At 55.4% G+C, this 23,913-nt stretch overlaps 1 long non-coding RNA gene across 1 annotated transcript; it reads left to right on the top strand.

The window, feature by feature from the left end:
* The first annotated feature begins 12,313 nt into the window (after window positions 1–12,313).
* LOC107180721 lies at window positions 12,314–17,521 on the top strand. The gene is made up of 3 exons (XR_006219525.1): window positions 12,314–13,366; window positions 14,825–15,036; window positions 16,273–17,521. It is a non-coding gene; the product is annotated as an uncharacterized LOC107180721 (long non-coding RNA).
* Window positions 17,522–23,913: the final 6,392 nt, after the last annotated feature.

Below are 23,913 nucleotides of genomic sequence, written 5' to 3'. Positions count from 1 at the left end.
TTGTATCCATTGTCGTCCCCAAGTCCTCCCCATGCGGCTGCAAACTCTTTGTCAACAGCATTTTAACAGGGACACACTATTGCATTATTGTGTTACGTGATAATTCACCCCACGGGTCCCTGTTATTCCAAATTTTAGTTCTTGCTAATATTTCTCTGCTGTACTCACACTACCCCCGATGGCCTTGCCTGTGCAGGCTGCCTACAATGTGGGTTACTAATAAATCTCTAACGGTCTGATCTTAGGGGATTGAAAAACTACATTATTCTAAGGGGGGGGTTAGACTCCATCTATCCTATCAGAAATGAACTTAGAGGGGCGCCTGGGTGGCTCAGTCGGTCGAGTGTCCGACTTCGGCTCAGGTCATGATCTCACAGCTCGTGAGTTCGAGCCCCGCGTCGGGCTCTGTGCCGACAGCTCGGAGCCTGGAGCCTGCTTCGGATTCTGTGTCTCCCTCTCTCTCTGCCCCTGACCCCCTCGCATTCTGTCTGTGTCTCTCTCAAAAATAAAAATAAACATTAAAAAAAAAATTAAAAAAAAAAAAGAAACGAAGTTGGAAATTCTAGAATGCCCTCCAGATCACAGTTGCTCCAGAACGCAATATGGGAATCAGTCTGTCCCCCTCCAGAGGCCTGACGGATCTGCGAGACCAGCCGAGGCACGTACCTGTTCCCACACGGTGTTTGCGAATTGTGCCCTCGCACTGCAGACTGGCCTATTTCTGCCCTACCAAGCCATTCGGCATGAACCCCCAGCCTCGTGGTGGGTTTAAGTCAGGACCGTAAAGCTGAACACCTTGGAAACATTATCTCAACAGTTCTGACGAAACTTTGCGTGTCTAAGAAGTAATTTGGCTCAAGCAGCTCTCTTTGCCAAGAATCCGGACCTCAGGCCCGCTTTTCACCCCTTCCACCAAGCTGCCAGGTGCCTGCCGCCCTGCCGCCCCCTTCCCCTGTCCTGCCCGGAGGAGAAGGCTCGGGCCTTGCAAGGAGCTGTGTTTCATGCCACTCTCCCCTTTTCTCCAACGCCCTGAGTCAGCCGGGGCTCTGCCATGGGGCTGCAGTGGCGGTTTGTCTGGCCTGCCCTGACATGGTTCGCGGAGCACGGGGGGAAGAAGGCTGGGTGCCATGGAGCCCGAGGTCCTCTCCAGAACACCAGGGCCTGGCGGGGCCTGACTGAAGGAGGTGGCTTGTGGGCAAGGAAGGAGCTGGCCCTGAAGAACGAGAATACAGAGGGCGGGAGGGCCCAGCACCGAAGTCATGGGGTTAATCCAAGCCTGGAAGCAAATCCTGGAAGCACGAGCAGGGCTTTGGTGGCGTCCGGGATGAACAAGTTTTCCCTTACACGCGTTTTTCTGTACTATCCAAATTTCCTACGATGAGCGTCAATTGCTTTCATCCGCAGAAAAGGATCATGTTACTGATCGGACGATACTCATTGTAAGTCAGGTAGACAGACTTCATTGGAAGAATGGAGTGAATGACTGTTAAGTATTTACGAGTGTAACGTAAACAGTAAGAATCAGATGTTGCCGGACAAGTTACTACGATGATAATGGCCATTCACGTGTTTCTAGCACTTCACCCTTTGGAAAAACACTCGCAAATAGAAAATGAAACCGGGCAGCAGCTTGGCCGTGCGGATACTGGCTCTGCCGTGGTAGTATTTCTGCAACAGCCCTCGACACGGGGCGCGGGTGGACACTGCGCTTCCCGTCTTAAATCCGGGGAGCAGGCTCAGAGAAGCAAAGAGCCCCAGGACTTGAAATGAGGCTGTGAGTCTCCCAAGGTGTCCACAGCGGCTTCCACACCTGGTCTGGGCACCTTCCTGCAGGCGAGCCGTTTTCCCCGGGGATCGACTGTATTTCCCGTTAGTCCAATTTTTTTTTTCTTCCTCCATTTCTGGAGGTGGTCCAGGGCAGAACTGCAATTAGGGAAGATTTTGTCGGGTTTGTTTTAAAAGAATGGTATTTGCAGAGGGTCTGTTTATCACTTGAGAGATGCGGGGGGCGCCGAGAAGTGGCCGGCCCAGGTGTGCGGTGCTCATCCAGGCGAGGACTGTCTTTTGCGCAAGGACGAGTTGGAGCCCAGGGCCACACGCCCCCGGGGAAGGATCTCGACTCCCAGACGCGTCTGTGACTCCTCTGGGGTCCACCCCACAAGAACTCATTAGGGTGGGTGGGAACACGCCTTTTTCCTTATGTTATTTTGTCAACGTGAGCCACTTTCAGCCCCTTGACAACAATGGGTGGGAACGAATGAACAAATCAAACGGATTTGATCTGAAGTATCTCTCTTTCGCGGTGAGTTAAAAGACGAACCGGCATGCCGTTTTCTACTCTAAAAGGCAAGTGCTAAATTTGGATTTTTGAGAAAATTAAAAAAAAAAAAAAATCGTACTCCAGCTTGAAAATCCAATGGCTCTCCGAATGCAAGGAAGATACACCACTCTTTGTGCTAAAATCATCTGAAGGGGTTTAAAATAAATCAGAACAAAATGATGTGAGCCGAACATATGTCTTGCATCACTTCGAAAGGCAGTCGTGGGACGGGCTACGGCACGTGGACCGTGTGCCGTCCGGACAGCGGACTGGGCCCGGGATTGGCACGTGGTGATTTGTAACAGCGAGATGTCAACCTCTTGTGGGCCAAGCACACCTAGGCCGTTCACATTCCACAGACGCCTTCGGTTTCGGACAGGCATTAAATTCTTGTGAAAAGTCATTATGCCATGTAATCAACAGGTAAGATAAATGCATCGGAGACACTTCTTTCCTCCAAGGAAACCGTCTGGCGCTTGGAATTTTTAAGCGGGGAGTAGATGGGCACATTTTCAAAAGACCCTTTCTTTTCCTTCTCCTCACCCAGGGCACAGCAAACCATCCCTGCCTTCTAAAATGAAAACACATGCCACTTTACTTTAGCAAAGAAAACGCAGGGTGCAGAATTTCTGCACAGATAATTTTTAATTAAAAAGAGACACAGAGAGAGAGAGAAATGCTAACGGCATTTTATACCTTTTGCAGGGCAGTTACCTTCCCCACATGTTAATAATTTAACTGTCAAATCACAACAAACAGCTAATTCCATCCCGGAGTCGCCAGGATTGCAAGCTAGCAGGGAGATTTTAGTTGTCAGTGCTAAGGACCAAATGCTAGCCGAAGTCCCGCTTTCCGAGTGTCCCCAGACAGGGCTGGGACATGACTAATTTATTTTATCTTATCCATCATCGCTGCACAGGATTAAAATATTTATATCAGTCTGTTCGCCTTGAAATGTGCTGTGCGGGCACACGCTTCGGGGCCACTCCTTAATTCTTCACAGTTTTGGCTTTTCATTGTTTCCGGCAATGCACAGCCCCTCTCACAAGGCACCCTCTCAAACACTGACGGGATCTTGAAGTAGGGAGCCAGCACGCACGGCCATCTAACTCACGCAAAAACTGCTCTAACTCACGCAAAAACCACACAAACACGGCAGAACCACAGCGTCGGAGCTCTTCCGATGCCCCTCTCCCAAGAGATGCCAATGAAACCGTGCAGGGCCTGAGCTCTCCTTCCAGAAGGAGCCTGCCTCTGGCCAGGGTGGCTGATGGAAACCGGAGCTTAGTAAGGATGCCCCAGCCAAGCAGCCAGGTAGGCAACGGGGAGCAGGGGGTTAATCGGGGAGTAGGGAGGGGTGCAAACAAAAGGCAGAGAGGGGAAACCGGGCTGCAGGGCCCAGCCCGGCCAGGCACAGACACAGGGAGCTCTGTGTGCCTGCCCGCTGCCCGGCACTGTGACTAACCGCCCCACTATTGTACCCTGAAGCCAGCCCTTTGTACCGTCCCCCTGGCGTCTGGGAGCATGGCCGAAGAAACCCTTCCCAGCAGTCCTCCCCTCATCCTGGAAGCTTGCAGCTCTCGGGGATGCTGGGGGCCTGACTAGACACCACGAGCGTCTTTGACCCTGGCCAAGAAGGGCCACCAGCAAAAAAAAAAAAAAAAAAAAAAAAAATAGAAGCAGAAAAACCAGTCTCCCCCACTCTGGGGTGCGGAGGTGGGTGGTGGTGGGCCTGGGGACCTGTGACACCCGCACTGCCCGATACGGTAGTCCCTCACCACGTGCCTCATGTGACCACTAAGCCTCTGAAAGTCAGGGAGTCCGTCTGAATGGAGATGTATGTGGATCATACACTCTGGATTTCAAAGACTTCAGAGAAAAAAAAAAAAAAGCAAAAACTCATTAATAATTTCATGTTAATTACACACTGAAATATACTCCTTCGAATATATACTAGATAAAATAAGTTGTATTATTAAAGGGAATGTCATCTGTTTACTTTTACTTTTTAAAAAAGGTGGGTGTTCAGCCACGTGAAATTACGCATGTGGCCCGGTCTGCAGCTCGTGTTCTGTGTCTACTGCACAGAGCTGGGCTGGGCTGGGAGTGGGCTTCCAAATCCCCTCTCTCCCAGGAAGACAATGGCCGGGGGGGATGCCACCATAGCTCCTGGCCGAGTCACAACACCTCACCCCACGGCCAGGAACACCAGGCTCTCACGGCCACGTCTGACCTCAGCCTTGGGTTCACCTGTCTCCAGAACCGGGTCTTTCACACTGACGTGTGTGGGAATCCTTTGTAAAACACATGCGTGTGCATAGGAACACACACACACACACACACGAGGGCCCTGGCTCCTCTGCACAGCTGGCTGTGCCAACCTGTCCCGGCTGGCTTTGGGAGAAGCCAGATTCACAGGGCACCCAGATGGCCCCCAAAGGCCTCCCAGGAGCCAGACACCTGACCCTTTGTCCTGGGACAGGCTGACCAGCCTAGGGCCCCATCATGACTTTCAGGGACCCAAATGCTTCTGCCTCATGGCCCCTTGCTCCATACATATTAAAATTATATGTTATGACTGCACTGGTATAAAGATGACTGTAATCCAGGCTGAATTCATCATTATATTATTCATTATGATTGCAGTCATTTTTTTCTCCGGATTTTAAGGGACATTAAAGTTAAAACATATTCATGGGCCCTAGGCCCTGTGCCTCCCTGGACCATCCCACCAAGCTCCCGGGACCGCTCCCCACACAGCACCGCGAGGGGCACAGGCCTCTCCTTCCACACCCAGGGCTTGCCCTGCTGTCCCTCCGGTGACCAGATCACCTTCCGCACCATAGAATTCATTCCTTACGTCCGGCCCTGAATGTACGGTGTGTGGAGCCCCTGCCAGACGCCGGAAAACTTACCAAATTATTTTTTAAGCACAGAAATTGGTCACGAGAAAGGCCAGGGGATCCCAGAACGGCCGAAGGCCCCAAGTCAGGGAGAACCAAGACACGACCCCCCCAGCGCTGTGCCGAGGCATGCCATGCGACACCCAGAGAAAAGCCCACCAAGCCACCAAGGGCAGGGGACGTGGCACCAGAGGCGGCTGTTCCCGCCGGGGGCCCATCACCTGCCCCATGACCTCCAGTCCTCACACCCCCTGCCCTGGGCCCAGCTCCTGGACGGGGATGCGGGCTGGAGAGGATGCGGGCTTTCCAGCGTCTGGCGGAGAAAGGCACCTGGCGCCCTCACCACCCGCCCTGGGTCCATGCCGCCGTGCCCGGCCTGGGCCTGGACACCCTGCTGAGGAAGGACCGGGTGCAGGAGATGGTTAAAATTCTGCATCCTTTTTGCATCCGCCTCCAGAGGAAGCACTGCTTTTTTTTTTTTCTCCCCTCCCAAGCAGGAGGAAAAAAAAAAAAAAAAAAAAAGCTGAGGGCAGCAAATTGCAGGCCTTGGGATGTTTTTCTCCTTGACAGCCCCGGGCCCCGCCTCGCCCCGCCGGCCTTCCTCCGGCCACCACCACGGCCTGCCTGGCCCCCCGTGCACGCGCGGCCTCCCCGCGGAGCCCCGGCCCGGAGGGAGGGCGGGCGGCCGCCTGGCACTGCCCGGCTCTGTGCCCTCCCCTCCCCCACCGCCCGCTCTCCAGCTCCGGGCCCGATCGGCGCCCCCCCCCCACCCCCACCCCCACCGCCGCCCCGTGCCCACCCTGCGCCCGCCCGGGGGGTGGGAGTGTGTGTGTCGGGGGCGGGGGGGGGGGGTGCCCTCACCTTCCGGGCCTCGGTCCGGCTCGCGCCCGGGGCGCCCGGCCACGTCCTCGGCGCCGCCTCCGCTCGCCCCACCCCGCTGCCCGCGCTCGGCGGCGAGCCTGGCACCGTGCCAGCCTCCTGGGAGCCCGGCCGGGGCAGGGGAACTTTCCGGCGAGGGTGTGTGCGGGGAGGGGTGCGGGCCGCGGCGGTGCCCGGGGAGGGAGAGGCCCAGATGCCCGGCGGCCGCCCCCCGCCCCCGGCCCCTCTCTGGAGCCCCATAAAGGCACAGACAACACGGGCGCTTTAGTCAAAACAGTCATGTGCAGGAGCCGGGAAACAAACAAAAGCCCTTATTTATTTAGTTAGTTCACACACTCAGATAAGGAGACGCCTTTTGTGCACATAATTTCACACACACCAGAAAGGAGGCGATGCCACGATGCTCCCCGCAGCCCAGGGCCGGACAGCCCGCCTGGCCTGGGGAATAATTGCATCGCCAGGCCTGGGCATTTCCATATTTAAATTGGGCAGCAGCGTATGATTAATTAAGAAGGAAAAAGGCAAAAAAAGGGAAGAAAAGCAGTGGGGGTGGGGAGCCGGACATTCTGGGCAGCTCCCGTGTGCCAAGGTGCCCGCGGCAGCCGCTTAACTCCTCCCGTGCCAGGCTCAGGCCCCCGGGGGTGGGGGGATCGGCTGCAGGGGGTGGCTTGGAGGGAAGGCGGGCCGTGCCCTCTGCACAGTCCCTGCCGTGGGGTGCACGCCCTTGCCTGCCTTTGTGTATGGAGGGCCAGCCCAGCTTCAGATGCTGAGCCAGGAACGTTCTCTTCCTCACTTCCTTATTCAGAGCAACTCTGCATTGGTCAGGTCAACGTGCTGTGCTGGTTCTGTGTTAAGAGACGTCCCAAAGGCCCTCAGCGGGGAGCAGGACCTGGCAGGGCGGCTGCCCTCCAGGCTGGGACAAGTGTGTCTTCTGCTATCCACACCTTCGCCTACCAACACGCAAGCCGCGGTGAGGCCCCGCCGCCTGGTGAGGCTCCCACATCCCTTCGCGCTCACACGAGCCCCCTGCCAAGGGCCGCCCTGTGGCCTTTCTGTCCCTGAGAACAGCCGGCCTGTTCTGGAAAAGGGGCAGGAAGGCCTGCCGCCCTTCTGGAAAGAATCAAGGGCTGTGGTTAAGGGAGAGCCAGGGAAGGCTGTATTCCTAGGGGCAGGTGGCAGGCCCCGTGGGGCCCTGGGTTTGGGGTCCGCCATTACTGAGGGTCAGCTCTGTCCCCCGCCAGCTGTGTGGCCTTAAGCAAATCATCCAGCCTCGCCGGGTCTCAGTTTGCCCACCCGTGAAATGGGGATAATAGCGCCCACGATGCCTGCCCTGTGGGGTTTAGGTGAGGCAAAGCAGCTCCTGGCTGAGCAGAGAACCTGCCTGAACTCCCAGAACCTCTGTCCTGGAGGTAGGCCAAGGGGGGAGCCAATAACAGGGCCTCTGGCAGGAACTTACTCAGCCCAGGAGCAAACCCAGAAGAGTCCAAATCCACTGGGCGGGTGGACGAGTTAAGGGCCCGGATCCTGGACTATCCAGTTGGGTCCGATGGAATGACACAAACCCTTGAACATGGAGCCCCTGGCCCGATGGTGATCAGAGAAGGAGGGGTGCAGTCTCTCCCTGGAGATGGAGGCAGGGCCAGAAGCCAAGGAATGTGGGCACCTCTAGAGGCTAGAAAAGGCCGAGGCAAGGTTTCTCCCCGGCGGGGCGGGGGGGGGGGGGGGCTCCAGAAGGAACTGGGCCTGCCAGCACCTTGGTTTTAGCCCCGTGAGTCATTGCGGACTCCCAGCCTCCACAGCTGCACAATAATGAGCTTGCCTTGGTGGAGCCACTGTCAGTGACCTTTGTTACGGCAGCGATAGGACACTCATACACCACCTCCCTTCCTCCCCCACACGTCCAGACGCCTCTGAGCGAGGCTGGGGGTGCAGCCCGCCTCCGTATCCACTCCACACAACGTCCGCTGCGCATCGGTGGCGGGCCACGCTGGGCTGCGGTTGACAGACCTCATCCTCGCCCTCTGGAGTCTTCGGCCAAGTGACCAGATGCCCCGCAGAGCCCTCCTCTCCTAAGGGGGCTCTCACCTCACCTCCCGGCTTCTGCTTTTCCTCCCCACGCCCCTCCTCCTCCCCTTCTTCCTGCTTTTCCACGCCACCATGTTCGAGTGTTGCCCAAGAGAGGGCACCCCGCTAAGCCTTATGTTATTGCATCCCCAGCCTGGCGGGCTTAGTGACCGAGGCAGCCCAGACCCCGAAATCCGGTCCACAGCTCGGTGGGATAAGGGGCCATCTTCCGCCTCATTATCATTAATCTGTCCTTCTCACGATAGGCCAGGCAGGAAGTTCTAGGGCCGGGGCCTCTGCTCCCTGGGCCCAGGGTCCTCATCCGGAGACCGTGGCCAAGGAGGCACTTCAGAGACCCCCCCGCCCCAAGAGACTTCTGGGACCTAAGAGCCTTTGCTCTCCTAGGAAATCGGCAGAAATGTGCACACAGGCATTCCTCAAAGTGCTGTTTCTACCAGAGAGAACGGGAAATAGCCGGCATCCAATAACAAGGGTTGTTAAAAAAGATGTATCCAACGGAATATTAGTCATTAACAATCAACCGGTGCAAGAATGGGATCTTCTGACTCGGAACCGGGCGGTGATAAAATATTTAGTGAAACAAGCAGGAGATAAAATGATACATATTACCCGAAGAAGCTAAAATGCTAATTTTGTTTCAAATTGTGGAAGTTGGAAGCTGCCGAAGGCGCTCCCACTGGCTATTTCGGAGAGAGCGGGGTTTTCCAGGTGATTGAAAATATTTTTCTTCTTTGGTGAGGATTCAAAACGCTCTAAAATTAGCATGTAACATCAGTGATGGAAGGAAGAGGCAATGCAGGAGAGGAGTCACGCTCCTTGGAGGGACCGCCTGGGGGTCCTCTCCGGCCTCCGCTCGCGGCAAGAGCGCCTTCAAGGAGCGCTGCTGGGCTCACGAGTTGGTGACCTGTCACAAAGGGAAGGCCCTGTGCTCAGAAGGGCCCACCCTTCGTTTAATGCCCTGCTGTCACCATCTTGAAATTCTTGATCATTCTGAACAAGGGCCGCACGCGTTCCCCTCACACTGAGCTCTGCAGATTGTGCAGCCGGAGTCCCGGCGGGCGACCCGAGGCCTCCGGACGCCTCCACTTGGCTCCCTGGCTTCCTTAGTGCAGTGACCAGCTTTTTGTACTATGTTTGGTTAATGTCCCGCTCAGAGAGCCCTGTCGTCGTCTTCTCCTTGCTACAGAGGCTACCGGCAAAAGCAGGAAACGGGGCTCTGTCTTGTAACGACACGCATCCGTCCCTTCTAAGACGAGCACCTCACCCACTTTTTAGGACCCCCTTACCAGGTGTGTGTATCCCCCTCCCCCCTGTAAAACCAGGCGCCTCAGACCCAGAGCCACTGCTGTAGTCCTGTCTACACCCGGTCCGAACAGTCAAGTTTCGGGGATACCAACGAGGCTTCCGCAGACACACCACCGGGGAAGTGGTGAGCTGCTCGTCTCTGGAGGCATTCAACAAAGACTGCAGGGCTGCCAGCAGGAGCACTGTGCAGGAAACACCCTCTCTGGATGGGAAATTAGCCCAGAGAACCTCACCCCGGTGTCATAGCTGCACAGAGCCTCCAGCAGCTTCTCAAGGTACCTTGTGTATCAGACTCACTTCTCGATCCCCAGTGCTCAGCACAGGGCTGTCGACACAGGGGGGAGGCTCAGCGATGCTTTCTTTGAGGATAAGAAAAGAAACAAAGGAAGCGGGGAGAGGCAAGCAATTGAGGGTTGACATGAAATGGCGAGACAGAGTCCTGAGCGGCCCCAGAAGCAGGTGGTTTGTGAGGGGAGCCAGCGGCAGGGTCTACCCGGACTGCGGTCCGATAGAGCAGTGAACGCATACTGAGTGCCTACTGTGTGCTGGTACCACGCTGAGTGTGCACGCGGGTATCGCCATCCTCCCCACGATCCCACTGAGTCAGAGCCAGTACTGAGCCCATTTTATGAGTGAGGAAGTTGAGGATGCCGGGAGACGAGGTCAGTCTCCCAGGGCCCCCGGGGTTGGAGGCACAGCCCCGCCTCTCTGCAGCCCGCCCTCTGTGCAGCAACAGGCCCAGGTTTCCGTACCTGGAGGTCGACTGTACTGCTTGGGACAGGAAGAAAGTTCAAGTTCAGATTCGCTTTCTGCGTCCTACACAGCGAGCTCTGTGGGCACAGAGGCTCCTCCGAGGACGTGGGGGCGGGGCAGTCCTGCTACCTGATTCAAAGCGAGATTTTTAACTTCAAATCAGTTCAGTTAAGCAAACGTGGGCCCAAAGGGGCGACGTCAGCCTCAGTCGTCTGGAGCACTCAGTATGCGGAGGCCACGACTCCCCTGAGACATGAGGCAAGTGGGGTGTGGACCACTTCCCCTCCCCGTTCCCCAGATCTATGGGGCTTCCTGGCCAGAGCTTGAGCCGGGACTAGGGTCACTAGGCAATCTGCCTCCTTTTACCACTAACCAGCTCATGTGTCCAAGGGGTTGCACAGTGGGGGTCCACAGGCTGGGTTCAACCCAAGGATATATTTCTTCTGTCCTGTGATATTTTTCAAAGTTTGGACATTCCATGCACAAGTATGGATTTTCTTCTCCTAAAGAGTCTGCAGCTCTGGAACCCTAGGCCTTTACCCTCTCGGCAGCCACTGGCAGGCCTGGGATCTGTTCTCTGTTCCCTTGGTCCCTGAAAAATCTCCACTGGGCCCCACCTGGCCTGCCTGAACCCTGCAGGCTGCCCTTTGGAGGCCCCCGCTGGAATGTCCGGGGCACTGAGGGTGGTGACCTGCCCAATCCCCAGCTGGCCCAGGCCTCGCTCCTGCAAGGGTGCTCTAGCCACTGCCCTGCGGGCCTCTCACTGAGGACTGTGGGCTCCGGGAGCCCTGGGAATGGAGATCTCCAGAAGGTCAGGAGCCTGGCCACTGTCTACAGCAAGGCCACGCAGGCAGTCCCCGCTCCGGTCGGGGGGGGCATTCAGTGCATCTTAGAGATCCAGGCCCAGACCCAAGGCAGAACTCTGGAGCTTTCGAGGTTCTGCCAGCAACCCGGTGGGGGGGGGGGGCTTCCCTATCCCGTAGGTGCCCCCCCTCCAGGGATCAGGACACTCACAGGCCTGTCTCAGGCAAAGGGGGAAAGGTGTGGAGAAATGGGCTCGAGTGGCTGCTGGGCCTGGGCCTGTGGGCAAAGGAAAGCGGGTGAAGGAGGCACTTGTGTCCCCACCCTTGCTCCCCGCGGACAAGGTCCCACAGGCCCGGGGCTCCCTCTCCTCCACAGGCCCCGACCACGGCTGCCATGTTGTGTCATGGTGGCTTGGCATTCCCGCTGCCCTGGCACAGTCGCCCCAGGCAGAGCAGACAGGGACGTTGTGGCCGGGTGCGTCCTGCTCAGGAGGGTCTCCCGGCATGGCCGCAGGGAAGCCGCCGGGGGAAGCGGGGTGGGTCGGGAGCAGTGTCCCCCCAGAGCCCCCAGGACCGCTCCTGCTGCAGCCCGGATGGGGCAGGTTCTCCCTGAACTGTTGGGGGGTCCCTCTTCTTGGCAGGCCCTAATCCCAGCGTGGAGCCCCCCGGGCAGGCCCCCGCCCGAGAGAGTGACCACCTTAGAGGTGCAGTGGCACCCCCCCGCCCCCCCCCCTGCTTCCCTCAGCCAAAGTGGGGGGGGGGGCGTGCAAGAAACAGAGGAGAGAGCCCGAGTGGTCTTGTTTCCCCTTTAAGAGCCTGGATGGCCGCCGCCCAGACGCAGCAGCCCCTGGGAGGGAACGTGTCGGGAAGATTCCCTCCCGAACTTCCGAGGCTTTGTTCGGGAGGAGGCCGGGGAGGGCAGACTTCGCGGGGCGCTGGAGGGCCGGGGCTCGGCGGTGCGCTCTCATGGCGGCCGCGGCGCCCCCTCCCGGCCCGAGACCCGGCCCCTGCACCCCGGGCCGCCCACCCCGAAGCCCCGAAGCCCCGAAGCCCCGAAGCCCCGAAGCCCCGAAGTCCCGAAGCCCCGAAGCCCGGGCCGCGCGCTCGGACCCCGGCCGGCCGCGGCGCACGGGGTGGGGCGAGGGCGGGGGAGCGGGCGCGCTTACCGGGTCGTCCCGGGGAGCCCCGCGCGGTCAAGTTCACGTCCGGCCCCTGGACTGTCCGAGGTCCCGGCGCGGCCGGGCGGAGCGAGGCCGCGACGGGCGGCGCCCCGGGTCCCCGCCGCGCCCGGCCCTTGGGGCGCCGCTGTCACCCTGGCCTTGCGACCCCAACTTTCCGCCCGGTCGCGGAGCTGGAAGTTTCCGGGCTTCGCGGGCGCTGGGCTGGGTTTCAGCAGCGACGTCTGAGCTTGGCAACAAAGAGGGAAAGCAGGCCGGGAGAGGGGAGGAAAGAAAGAAATACGCTGGAGGTGGGGAGGGGGGGGGGTGCTGGCTACTTAGAAATCCGACAATTTGAAATTCCGCCCAGAGCTTTTTGGGGTTGTTTCTTTCTTAATTGGTAAACAACCACCCCTCCCCCCTGGAGGGTCTCCTTCAGCCTTGCTCGGGCACCCTCCTGGGGCACCTGTGTGTTTTATAACCCACTCCCAAGTGTCTTGGGCAAATTGGGGGGCGGAGGGGGTGGGGAAGAGAGCACAACATATGCTTCCTGAAAGTGACGCTAACACCGAGTCCCCGGGGCCGCAGCGGCCCCTGGGTCCCTGTCTGTCTTGTCCCCCCAGCAAAGGGCTTGAGTCAGCCACTGCGGCCAGCTACCCTATGTTTCTGTCCTCAGAGTGGAAGGACAGCTGGTGAGCCCTGGTGTCCGGGAGGGGACCGCGGAGAGGCCCAGCCGGCATCTGCAGTGAACGCAGGACCCCGTTCCTGCCCTTCGGGCACATGTTTCGTGTGCCAGGCCTCGACCACACCTGGCAGCCCTGGGCTGCTCTTCTTCATTCTCTGCCCTCTTGGCTCCGCCTGGCTTGGAACCTTCCCGGGGCAGCGTCCTGGGGACACATCCGGGCTGGGGGAGGCAGCTGAGCGGCCCCAGGTCTGGGAACCTGTGCACCACCCAAGCCCCGTCCCTTCAGGGGTCCTGTGAGCCCTGGAACAGGAGCTGGGGGGCACAGAGTAGCCACCTACCAATCAGCCTTGGGATGCCCCTGCGCTATTCTGTGTACCCGTGTGTCTGTCCATCTTTCCTTGTAAGACTGTTTACGGAGAGACTACTCTGTCCCAGGCCTGCTACTCCAGAGTGCCCGAAACGCTGGGAGAAGCGGGGTGGGTTGTGTGTTTGTTTTTTAAAGAGAAAATGAGCAAGGGGGTTGCGCTTGGGGCTGGCTGGAGTGCCGTGCGGAGCCCGTCTTCTGAGCCGCGGAATCCTCCTCAACTTACACACACAGGCTTCCAGTGTGTTCCCAGGGCCCACGGGCCTCATCTGGGGGCGGGCGGTGGAGGGAAATCCACCTGCCAATGAAGCCTAAGATCCTTCGCCACGGCGGGTGGAATGGAGTTTCTCGCTGTGTTTTTAAGGTTTTTTTTAATGCATATTTATTTTTGAGAGAGAGAGAGAGGGAGAGCACGAGCAGGGGAGGGGCGGAGAGAGAGGGAGACACAGGATCCGAAGCAGGCTGGCCGCACAGAGCCCCACGCGGGGCTCGAACCCACGAACCGCGAGATCATGACCTGAGCGGAAGTTGGAGGCTTAACCGCCTGAGCCCCCCCAGGCGCCCCTCTTACTGTGTTTTTACCGGAGCAAGTGTGAGCCTTGGCTTTCTCTCACTTCTCCCCTAGACCTCGGCTGGTCAGCCACACACACTCTGGCGACGCGACTGAAGTTTTATCAAGGCTCCGTGTCAGGGTGTGACATTTCACAGGAACATGCCGTAGGGATCCCTTGCTTTCTGTGAAAGCTCCTTGTGCAGAGACGCCACCCTTGCGTGGGGAAGGAGACCTACCTGCTCTGTCCCGTGGCGTCCTCCCTGGTGACTCCTCTCCTCAGCTGCAGCCACTTTGGCTTTTCAGGACTGGAAAATGTCGCGGGAACTGCGCCTCTTCCCGAAGCTTGAAACCATTTGTTCTCTGATGCGCGGTCACTGGTGCTCCATTTGTCCCCAAAGCGGATGTCATCGTGGCTCCACCAAAATCCTGTCAAGACCTTGTCGGGGGAGGCTCGATGGGCACGTGGCCTGTGCGGGTGCTGCATGATCAATGATCTGTGGACCTCCTCGTAAACTTCTCAATCCTTAGGGCGCCTGCGTGGCTCAGTCGGTGAAGCGTCTCACTTCGGCTCAGGTCATGATCTCTCGGTTTGTGAGTTCGAGCCCCGCGTCGGGCTCTGTGCTGACAGCTCGGAGCCTGGAGCCTGTTTCGGAGTCTGTGTCTCCCTCTCTCTCTGCTCCTCCCCTGCTCATACTCTGTCTCTCTCTGTCTCGAAAATAAATAAAACATTAAAAGATAATAATAATAATTTCTAAAAAAAAAAAAAAAAAAAGTCTTAATCCTTTGTGAACAAGAGGCCCTGGGCCCAGAAAGTTATGTAGCTTAGTTTGGACATTGGTCCTTAGTTTGGACATTGGTTAACTGTGTCATAAAGTAAACCAACAAACAGAAAATCCAAAAACAAAACCAAAAAACTATGACTTTTATATTTCTTTTACTAAATTCCGTTTACAGAAATAACCCCGGATTCTATGTAAACGAGATAAAAATGTTTTCATCCACGACCATTGTATTTAGGAAAAACGTGCCCCCTGAAGACGCAGGAAGCTGTTGTGGAAGGAGTATAGTTCCAAGAGAGTCGGAGGCGTCCACGTTCAGCCCTCAGCTCTGCTGCATTTGCCGTCTCAGGGGCTCAGCTCCCTGGGCTGGGGGCGACCGGTCCCTCCTGCAGGGCGTCCTGAGGAGACGGGGTGATGGGAGACGTTCGCAGAGGACCCGGCACATAACAGGTACTCAGTCCAAAGTACCCTTGATTGTCATAGTTACCGTTTGACGGGAAGGCTCACGCACAGTCTGACTGCTTTTAATATAATGTATTTTATATATAATGTATTTTAATATGATGTATTTTACCTACTTTTCATATAAGTTTATCTCGTCTTATTTTAAAAGTCATACAACTGTAGGGGCGCCTACAGTTGGCTTGGTCGGTAGGGCATGCGACTCCTGATCTCGGGGTTGTAAGTTCGAGCCCCACTTTGGGTGTAGAGAATACTTAAAAAAATACAAGTGTTATAGAAAGTTTAAAGAACATAAGTGGAGGCGGGGGTGGGGGGCTGGGTGGCTCGGTCGGTTAAGTGTCTGACTCTTGGTTTCCTCTCAGTTCATGATCTCATGGGTTCATGAGTTGGAGCCCCGAGTTGGGCTCTGGGCTGGCAGCAAGGAGCCTGCTTGGGATTCCCTCTCTCTCCCTCTCTTTCTGCCCCTCCCCTGCTTGTGCTATCTCTATGTCTCTCAAAACAAATAAATAAACTTTTTAAAAAAGGGGGGGCACCTGGGTGGCTCAGTCAGTTAAGCGTCTGACTTCGGCTCAGGTCACGATCTTGTGGCTCATGGGTTCGAGCTCAGAGCCCAGAGCCTGCTTTGGATTCTGTGTCTCCCACTCTCTCTGCCCCTCCCCTGCTCACACTCTGTCTCTCTCTCCTTCAAAAATAAACATTAAAAAAAAAAAAAAAGGAACATACAAGGAAGGAAGGAAGATAGAAAGGGAGAAAATTTCCATCCTGGTCCCTTGACTCCAAAGACTTTGGCCACTCTCTTTACGTTTTATTTCTTTATAGTTCTATAAATAGACATATAAATACATGACATTTGTTAAACTTTTTTTTTCTTTTACTTCATCAACTGAATTTTATTTACTTATTTAAAAATCTATGTATCTTGAGAGAGAGCGAGAGAGCACGTGCGTGTGCGTGTGCACAAGTGGGGAAAGGGCGGAGAGAGGGAGAGAGAGCATCCCAAGCAGGTTCCGTGCTGTCAGCACAGAGCCCGACAGGGGGCTTGAACCCATGAACCACGGGATCGTGACCTGAGCGGGAAACGCTACGTCACCAAGTGTCCTTAACTTGCTGTTGTCTCTTCTTTCCCATTTGTGACTTGGTTTAAACACACACACACACACACACACACTCCCTTTTTGTTTTTGTTTTTAACAGTTTCAGGCTTTTATTTTTCCATTTCTACAGTCTGTTACAGAATCTGCTCAGTGAGGAAGGGAAGAGAAACCGAGTCGGTCGGGCCTCCTCCTCGGAACCTTTGTGAGGCCAGCTGGCCGGAGGGAAGCGGCCTTAGGTTCGGGGCGATGCCGGGGCCCCAGCGGCTCCAAGAGCAGGCAGAGCCCTGTTCTCGGAGAAGTTCACGTTCCGCTGCGAAGCTCAGCTGCCAGGTCCACCGAATGTGCGTACGTTAGAAATCGCACAAGAACCCGGAGCAGACAACACGCGTGGGAGAAAACTCAGCCCTGGACCCCCAAACCCACCCCGCATCGATGAGCTAGTTGGGGCCCAGAAGCTCCCGGGAAATGAAGCTTGAATCGTGTGAGAATCCAGGCGTGGGGTCAAGTCTGAGCTCCGCCGCCTGGGTGACTTCAGTGAATCACTTCTGCCTCAGTTTCCCCAAAGTTGGAGAGAGTGGTGGCGGTGAATAACGGCCCCGGCCTCCCAGGGCCACGGAGGGCAGGAGATCCGCTGCGGGGTCTGCCACCTCCACCCCCACCCCGGTCCCCGCAACTCTCACCGAGGACAACTTCCTCCAGTGGGGAAAACAAGCGGCCTGGGCGGCAGAGAGACCAGAACCCCCACCCCCACCTGTGCTCGTGGCAGCACAGGAGACCGGTGCATCCAGGAGAGGAGCCGCGGGTCCCCACACTCCAAATGGAAGGGTCTGGCTTCCGGGCCAAGGATAACGTTCCTCCCTCCATCAGCGATGCCGGTGAATAACCCAGCACTGAAACCCCGGCCAAAGGACTGGGAACAGGGGAGGGCCCCACTGGGGACAGGGGAGGGCCCCCCTCCCACCCCTCATACCCTCATCGTCCGCGATCACCTCCCGGGGAGCTCCCCTTCGCTGGACCCCGCCCGGGGTGTCCTCACCATCCGTCCTGGGACCCAGCCCCACGTCCCCGCCCTGCTCTCGCTGGAAAAAGGGAAAAGAGATAGGTTTGTTCTTATTTGTTTATGAAAAGAAAAACGCGTGCTACAGAAAATTTGGAAATACGGGAAAGCCCCAAACAAGAAAACAAAAATTACCCATGAGATAATTACTAGGTACATTTCGACGGAAGTCCTTCTGGTGTTTTCCAAGCCAGCCATGTATACGTGCTGCATATATGTGTGTAGGATTATACTATAGATTATTTCACAACCGTTTTGTTCAATATGTCCTAAGCATTTCGTGTCACCAAATAGTAACCTCTATAGGATTTGGAAAATAAATACCAAGAATTTTAAAATCAACTTTATTGAGGTTTAATTTCCATTCCGTGAGATCTCTTCCACTTATGCTATTCGGTGAGCTCTGACAAGTGTATATATGCCCATGTCACTACCATCACCGTCAAGAGAGAAAACTCCATTACCACAAAATGTCCCCTAGTCTCAACTTGTCGGCAGACCTGCCCCCCAAGCCCCGGGCAACCACAGATCTGATTCATATCATTGTAGATTCGTTTTACCTTTATTTAATATAAATGGGATCATAGAGTAGGAACTCTTTTTTTTTTTTTTTTTTTAAGATTTTAAGTAATCTCTATATCCAATGGGGGTCTTGAACTCACAACGCCGAGATCAAGGGTTGCATTCTCCTCCGGCTGAGCCAGCCAGGCGCCCCACAGAGAACGAACTCTTGCTCAGCATAATGGACCGGCACCCGTGTCTCCGAGTTCACCAAGAGCTCAAGCTTGCTTTTGTTGTTTTATAGTATTCCCTTCCTGAGCCTATCACAGCTTCTTAACCCAGTCAGCTGTTGGTGGACCATTGGGTTGTTTCTGATGCTTTGGCTGCTGTGCATAGAGCTTTGTGGATGCAAATTTATTTTTTCAAGGTTTATTTTTGAGAGAGAGACAGAGCGTGAACAGGGGAGGGGCAGAGAGAGAGGGAGACACAGAATCCGAAGCAGGTTCCAGGCTCTGAGCTGTCAGCACAGAACCCAACTTGCGGCTCAAACCCACAAACTGTGACATCGTGACCTGAGCTGAAGTCGGACCCTTAACCAACTGAGCCACCCAGGTGCCTCTCTCTCTCTCTCTCTCTCTCCCTTCTTTAAAATTTTTGGTGAGCAATGCCAGTGGCACAGGTTGGGATACACCCACCATGTGGGCGTGGCCTGTGTATTTCCTGCCTGGAGCACCCCTGAGAGCTGGGGCATAGTCCATCTAATGGATGGGTTATGACTTTGCCCCTGTTGTCAGACATATAATCTCTTTAAAGTTTTTCTTTTATATAAATAATGCTCCTGGGAACATCTTTCCATGGACATTTGTATGTGTGGCTGTGCTGGTTTCCTGCGAATCCATTCCCAGAAGCGGTTTTCAAGGCCCTTGACACACGAGGTCAGGGCTTCTAGGCACGTTCACATCCATTTTTATCCCCATTTGCTTCTCATGTTGACAGGAATCATGAACCCCATTGTTCAGATGGGACAACCAAGGACTACAGAGATGGGAGTGACCGGCCGGTAAGCCACATAGCTGGTTAGGGACAGAACTGGGAGGGACGCCCAACCTCCTAAGTCCTGTATCCTTCCATTCGCCTATATCAGAACCACTTGGAATTTTCCCACCAAGATTTCCATGAAAATCGAATTGTGGGCTGAGATGAAAGGCAGCCTCCTGTTAATTAGTCTGGCTTTGATTTGGCTCATCCCCTGGGCTCGGGTGTGTGTGACTATCTCTGCGTTTTCTCACACGTGTGCTCGTTGGCACTGGGCACCCACCCGTGTCCGTGGTGGTTAGTAGTCCGGATGATCCGGTCCAGATTCTCCTTCCAAACTGCTCTCGGAACCGGGAGTCACAGGGTCTCCTGACTTCACGGTCAAGGCACATTCTGGCCCCTCAACAGGGGACCCTGTTGGCTTGGCTTCCGTGCATCTCCTCGGCAGAACTTGGCCCAAAGGACGTCTGGTTATTTCCCCAAATCGAGTCTCCCCTTGAGGACAAAAATGAGGCTGCTTCTCAGATTCAAAGGAATGATCCATCCTGAGATGGCTGCTTCCAAAGAGGTGTCACAGCCAGCGTGGAGGTGGCCGAGACCTGGCGCTCAGCCAGTGCCCAGCGGAGGACAAGGGAACGGGAAGACGCCCTTGGAGTACAGACATCTTACATATTTGTGGAGGGTTCTGGGGCCACGCAAATAGCCCAGCATTGAAACTGACACCACATTTGATTCTGTTCACTTATGAATTAGCTCCTATGCGTCCGACAGGGCTAATACCTGTTGTCGTATTTAATCCTCAACAACCAAAATATTGTTATCCCCATTTTACAGATGTGACACCTAAAGCTCAGAGAGGTTAAGAAACTCGCCCAAGGTCACACAGCCGTGGGCACTCAGGCTCAGCATACTCTTCGCAGACGTAAAGGGCCTGGCCTCTCTTCAGAGTTAAGAGAGGTCTCTGCCCCTGTGTGTGGCTAGCAGGCCCCAAGAAAGACATGTTCACCCCAAGCTAGCTCGGGGAGAACCCATGAGGAGTCTCACGTGCTTGGAGAACACAGATGGTCCAGACTCTCTCTCTTCCTACCTAAACCCTGTTTGGGTCCCTGAGGGACTTCCTGCCTGGGACCATTTCCCAGGCCCACCCCACCGCTGGGTGGACCCATTAACACTATTTAAGAATCACCTCCCCTCAGCACCCCCGGGGTCTGAGGCCTTTCTGCTCCCGAAGTCCAGAGGCCTAAAGAGGCCTTTGTCCATGGGAGAAGAGATCAGGAAAGGACTGGCCCATTCTCTTAGAAAACATGTGTTTTCTGTTTACAGAGGGGCCTGTCCAGTTCCCAGGCTTTGTTCTTTCATATGGAGCCAAAAGAAAAAAAAAATTAAATGTGCAGCTTCCTTTCCGAGGTACATTTAGAGGCTGGAAAATCTGGATTGCTGCAGGCACACTGCGCGGGACCTTGAGTTGGCCTGGGCTCGGCCCCGTGTCCTGTCCGCTGCCCACGTCCAGCATCACGTGGCTTTCCTATACCTGGAAAGCCACGTGGAAAGCCAGAATGCGCCCTCAGAGTCCCCCAGGGAGAGCAGTGGGTGGCGAGGAGGCAGGCAGCCTAGACAGAACCGGGGCTTTGGTTTCTTCAACACCGTCTGTGGCTGTGTGTGTGTGTGTGTGTGTGTGTGTGTGTGTGTGAATATCCCGGGGGGCTCTCACCCACACTTCACAGCCTTGTGCCATGGTTGACCTGGACCAACAAACCAGTCATCCTGAAATCACCTACTTTTTCACACCCTCTTCTGCCCAGAGAATGTCTTTTCCTATCGCCTGAGCAGAGGATGCCATGTAACAGGTGGGTGTTAACCTGGCACAAGATCTCCAGGCTCCTGGGCTAGAGCTCATGGGCGCCGGGCACCTTCAGAGCGGGAAGTGGGGCTTCCCTCTGGGTAGGAGGCTCTTCCTGCTGGTAATGAGGCAGCAGTGAGCTAAGGTGAATAACAGAGCTGGCAGCCGGCCGTGCCCACTGAAAGGAAACGACTATCACGGGAGCCAGGTTTGCAGAGGGTAAAAGCCTGAGATGCACAATCAGAGATCTGGGCCCCAATGGAGTCTGTGCCCCTTCTCCTGCCAGGCCTGGGGGAAGCTGCCTCTCCGATCTCCGTCCCCTCCTCTGTCCAAGTGGGGCTGACCCTACCGGCGCTCACTGGCGCTGCGCAGAGTCACGAGATGACACAAAGGCATATACCCCACGCTCGCCTACGACCTGATTTTCAATAAATGGCAGCTGTATTGGGACGCCTGGGCCTTCAAACTTCTTTGAAGCGGCGCCCGCAGCTGCGGCACCGCGCAGGGTTCCGGCTCAGGCCCCAGTCCCGGCCTGCAGGGAGGCGGGGCTCCACAGTCCCCGCCCCGGGACAGCGACCGGCTGGGCCTGGCGTGCGCACTGCAAAGGCGGGGTGAGGGCCCACACCGTGGCTTCTAGGGCGCTGCGGCGGCCCGCTCGGGAGGCCCGGCCCGGGCCGGCGCGCTCTGATCCGCCCGCTCTCCCTCGCGGCCGGGCCGGAGTGCGGTGCGCGTCCCCGGGGCCCCGCCGCCGCGCCCTCGTTTGATTTCGGCCTCGGGCCGTTGGGCCTCAGCGTCCCGTGCACCTGGGGGCAGGCGGGGCAGGAACGAGCAGGACAGGAGGAAGTGCGCGCGGGCCCTCCTCAGGGAGCCGCGCCCTTCCGCTGGGGGGCCCGGGCGGCCTTGGCCCCGCTGGCCTCAGCCTTGGCCTCGGCCTTGGCCTTGACTGCCGCCCGCCCTTCCGTCCCGCTCCGGAAGCCAGCCCCAGCGCGACGGGCGGCGCGGACGCAGCGTGGCGGCGAGGGGGCGGGGCCTCTACGCGGCCGGCTCCGGAAGCCGGGGCGAAGGCGCGGCGGACGAAGGCGCGAACGCGGCGGCGCGGCCCAGGGGGCGGGGCGGGGCGAAGGCGTCTCCTCGACGCGACTGGGGGCGGGGCCTCTGCGCGGCCGAGCCCGAATGCCCGACCTTTGGGCGTGCGGACGTAGCGTCGCAGCCTGGTGGGCGGGGGTTGGGGCGGAGCCTCACGCGGCCGGGGGCGGGGTGTGGGCGGGGCCGGGCGAGGCCGCGGCGGCGGCGGCGGGGGGGCGTGATTCAGTTTCCGCGTCCCGCCCTTCCCGCCTTCCAACCTCCCCAGGCCTTCGCTGGATTACCCGAGATGTTTGAGCTAAATTTCATCTGATTCTGATTTTCACTTACTTTAGATTTTCATTTTTTTAAAGTTTACCAGTTTCCTGTCATTTTTTCTTTCTCCCTAATCGGGTGACAAAACAAGGAGACAATAAAGAATTTGGAAAATCCGGGAGAGCACAGATCAAAATGAGAACGCTTTCAGAATCTCGCAGCCCCAACCATGGCCGAGAGTTCCTTTTTGGGGGGGTAAATATAGAGATTTTTACGTAATCGGGATAACACTGTACACATAGTTATGGATGCCTTGAAAACAACTACTTTTTTTTCTGACCGTAAAGCCACTTGTTTATTTCAGAAAATTTGGAAAACTGAAAAATACAAAGAGGAAACTAAAAGTAACCCGAGAGTCCACCACACGAGATTAACAGTGTTAACATTTTGGCGTTTTTCCTTCCTTGTTTTACACAATTACGCATATGTTCGGAACATAATTGGGATGGTAGTGTAAACATTGTTTTGCGACTTTCTCCTTTCATGCACAGCTGTATTATAAATGTCCCTACATCACTGGGTGCATCTACAGTGCTGTTTGTAATCACACAGCCCTCTGTTGGGTGGTCCTTACTTTATTTCATTTATATGCTGTGATTGGATATTGATGTTTACAGTTTCCATCTCTTTCTGGCTCCCTCCTTTTATGATGGACTACCTGATTGCTGCATCTTTGTGCAGGCTCATTAAATTCCTCACGACAAATTTCTGGATGTGCAATTGCTAAATCTGAGATTACAATCACTGATGTTTCTTATGTACTTTTTAAAAAATCTTTGCATAGTTTCTAAAATGAAGTAATAAATGAATGTTTTAACAAGGGATATGACCCAAGAATACTCAATATACAAAAAAAATTATCTCTCGTTTCTAAAATATATAAAGAATTCCTACAGTTCAACAATAACAAACCTGATAAGAAGTGGGGAGAGGATAGACATTCCTGCAAAGATGATATTCAAATGGCTAATAAACACCTGAAAAGCTGCTCCACATCACTCATCATTAGCAAATGCAAAGCGAAATCACAATGAAATGCCACCTCACACTTACTTCGGGCCTTTTGTTTGAAAACAAACAGAAGATAACAAGCCTCGGTGAGGATGTGAAGAAATTGGGGTCCTCATGCATTGCTGATGGGAGTATAAAGTCGCGCAGTTGAGTGAGGAACATATTCCTTGGTTCCTTGAAAAATTAGACACAGTATTACCACCTGACCCACCAATTCCACTCCTGGGGACACACCCAAAGGAACTGAAAGCAGAGACGTTAGCAAATAGTTCACATCCATGTTCATAGTCACATTATCCACGACAGGCAAAAAGTGGAAACAACCCAAATGTCCATCAACAGGTGAAAGGATAAACAAACTGTTGTATGTAGATACAATGGAATGTTATTCGGCCTTAACAAGGAAGGAAATTCGGACACCTGCTACAACATGGATGAATCTCGAAAGCGTATGTCCTCAGTGAAATAAGCCAGGCACAAAAGGACAAATACTGAATGATTCCACTTATGTGAGCTACCTAGAGTAATCGAACTCACAGGGACAGAAAGTAGCACAGTGGTGGCCAGGGTCTGGGGGGAGGGAAGAATGGGGAGTTACTATTTATTAGGTACCGAGTTTCCATTTGGGATGATGAAAAGTTCTGGAATGGACAGGGGTGATGGTTGCACAACAAATTGGGAATGTATATAACGCTCCTGAAATGGTGAATGGTAAATTTCAGGTTAGGTACATTTTACCACTCACACAAAAAAGATATTTCTGGGGGGCGGTGGGGGGAGGAATCTCTCTTGGATTCTGGTTCCAAGAATGCCTGGGCAGGACAAGGCCTGCCCGAGCGGCAAACTTCTTATGGGTGACTCTGCCGGGAGGTCGGGGACAACCCTTCTAGGGAGCTCTGCTCTGGGGAGACAGTGTAAGCCAGGCCTTA

The sequence above is a fragment of the Panthera tigris genome, chromosome B4 (genome assembly GCF_018350195.1).
Source record: "Panthera tigris isolate Pti1 chromosome B4, P.tigris_Pti1_mat1.1, whole genome shotgun sequence".
NCBI classification, from domain to species: Eukaryota; Metazoa; Chordata; class Mammalia; order Carnivora; family Felidae; genus Panthera; species Panthera tigris.
This window is presented reverse-complemented; position numbering and strand designations above follow the sequence as displayed.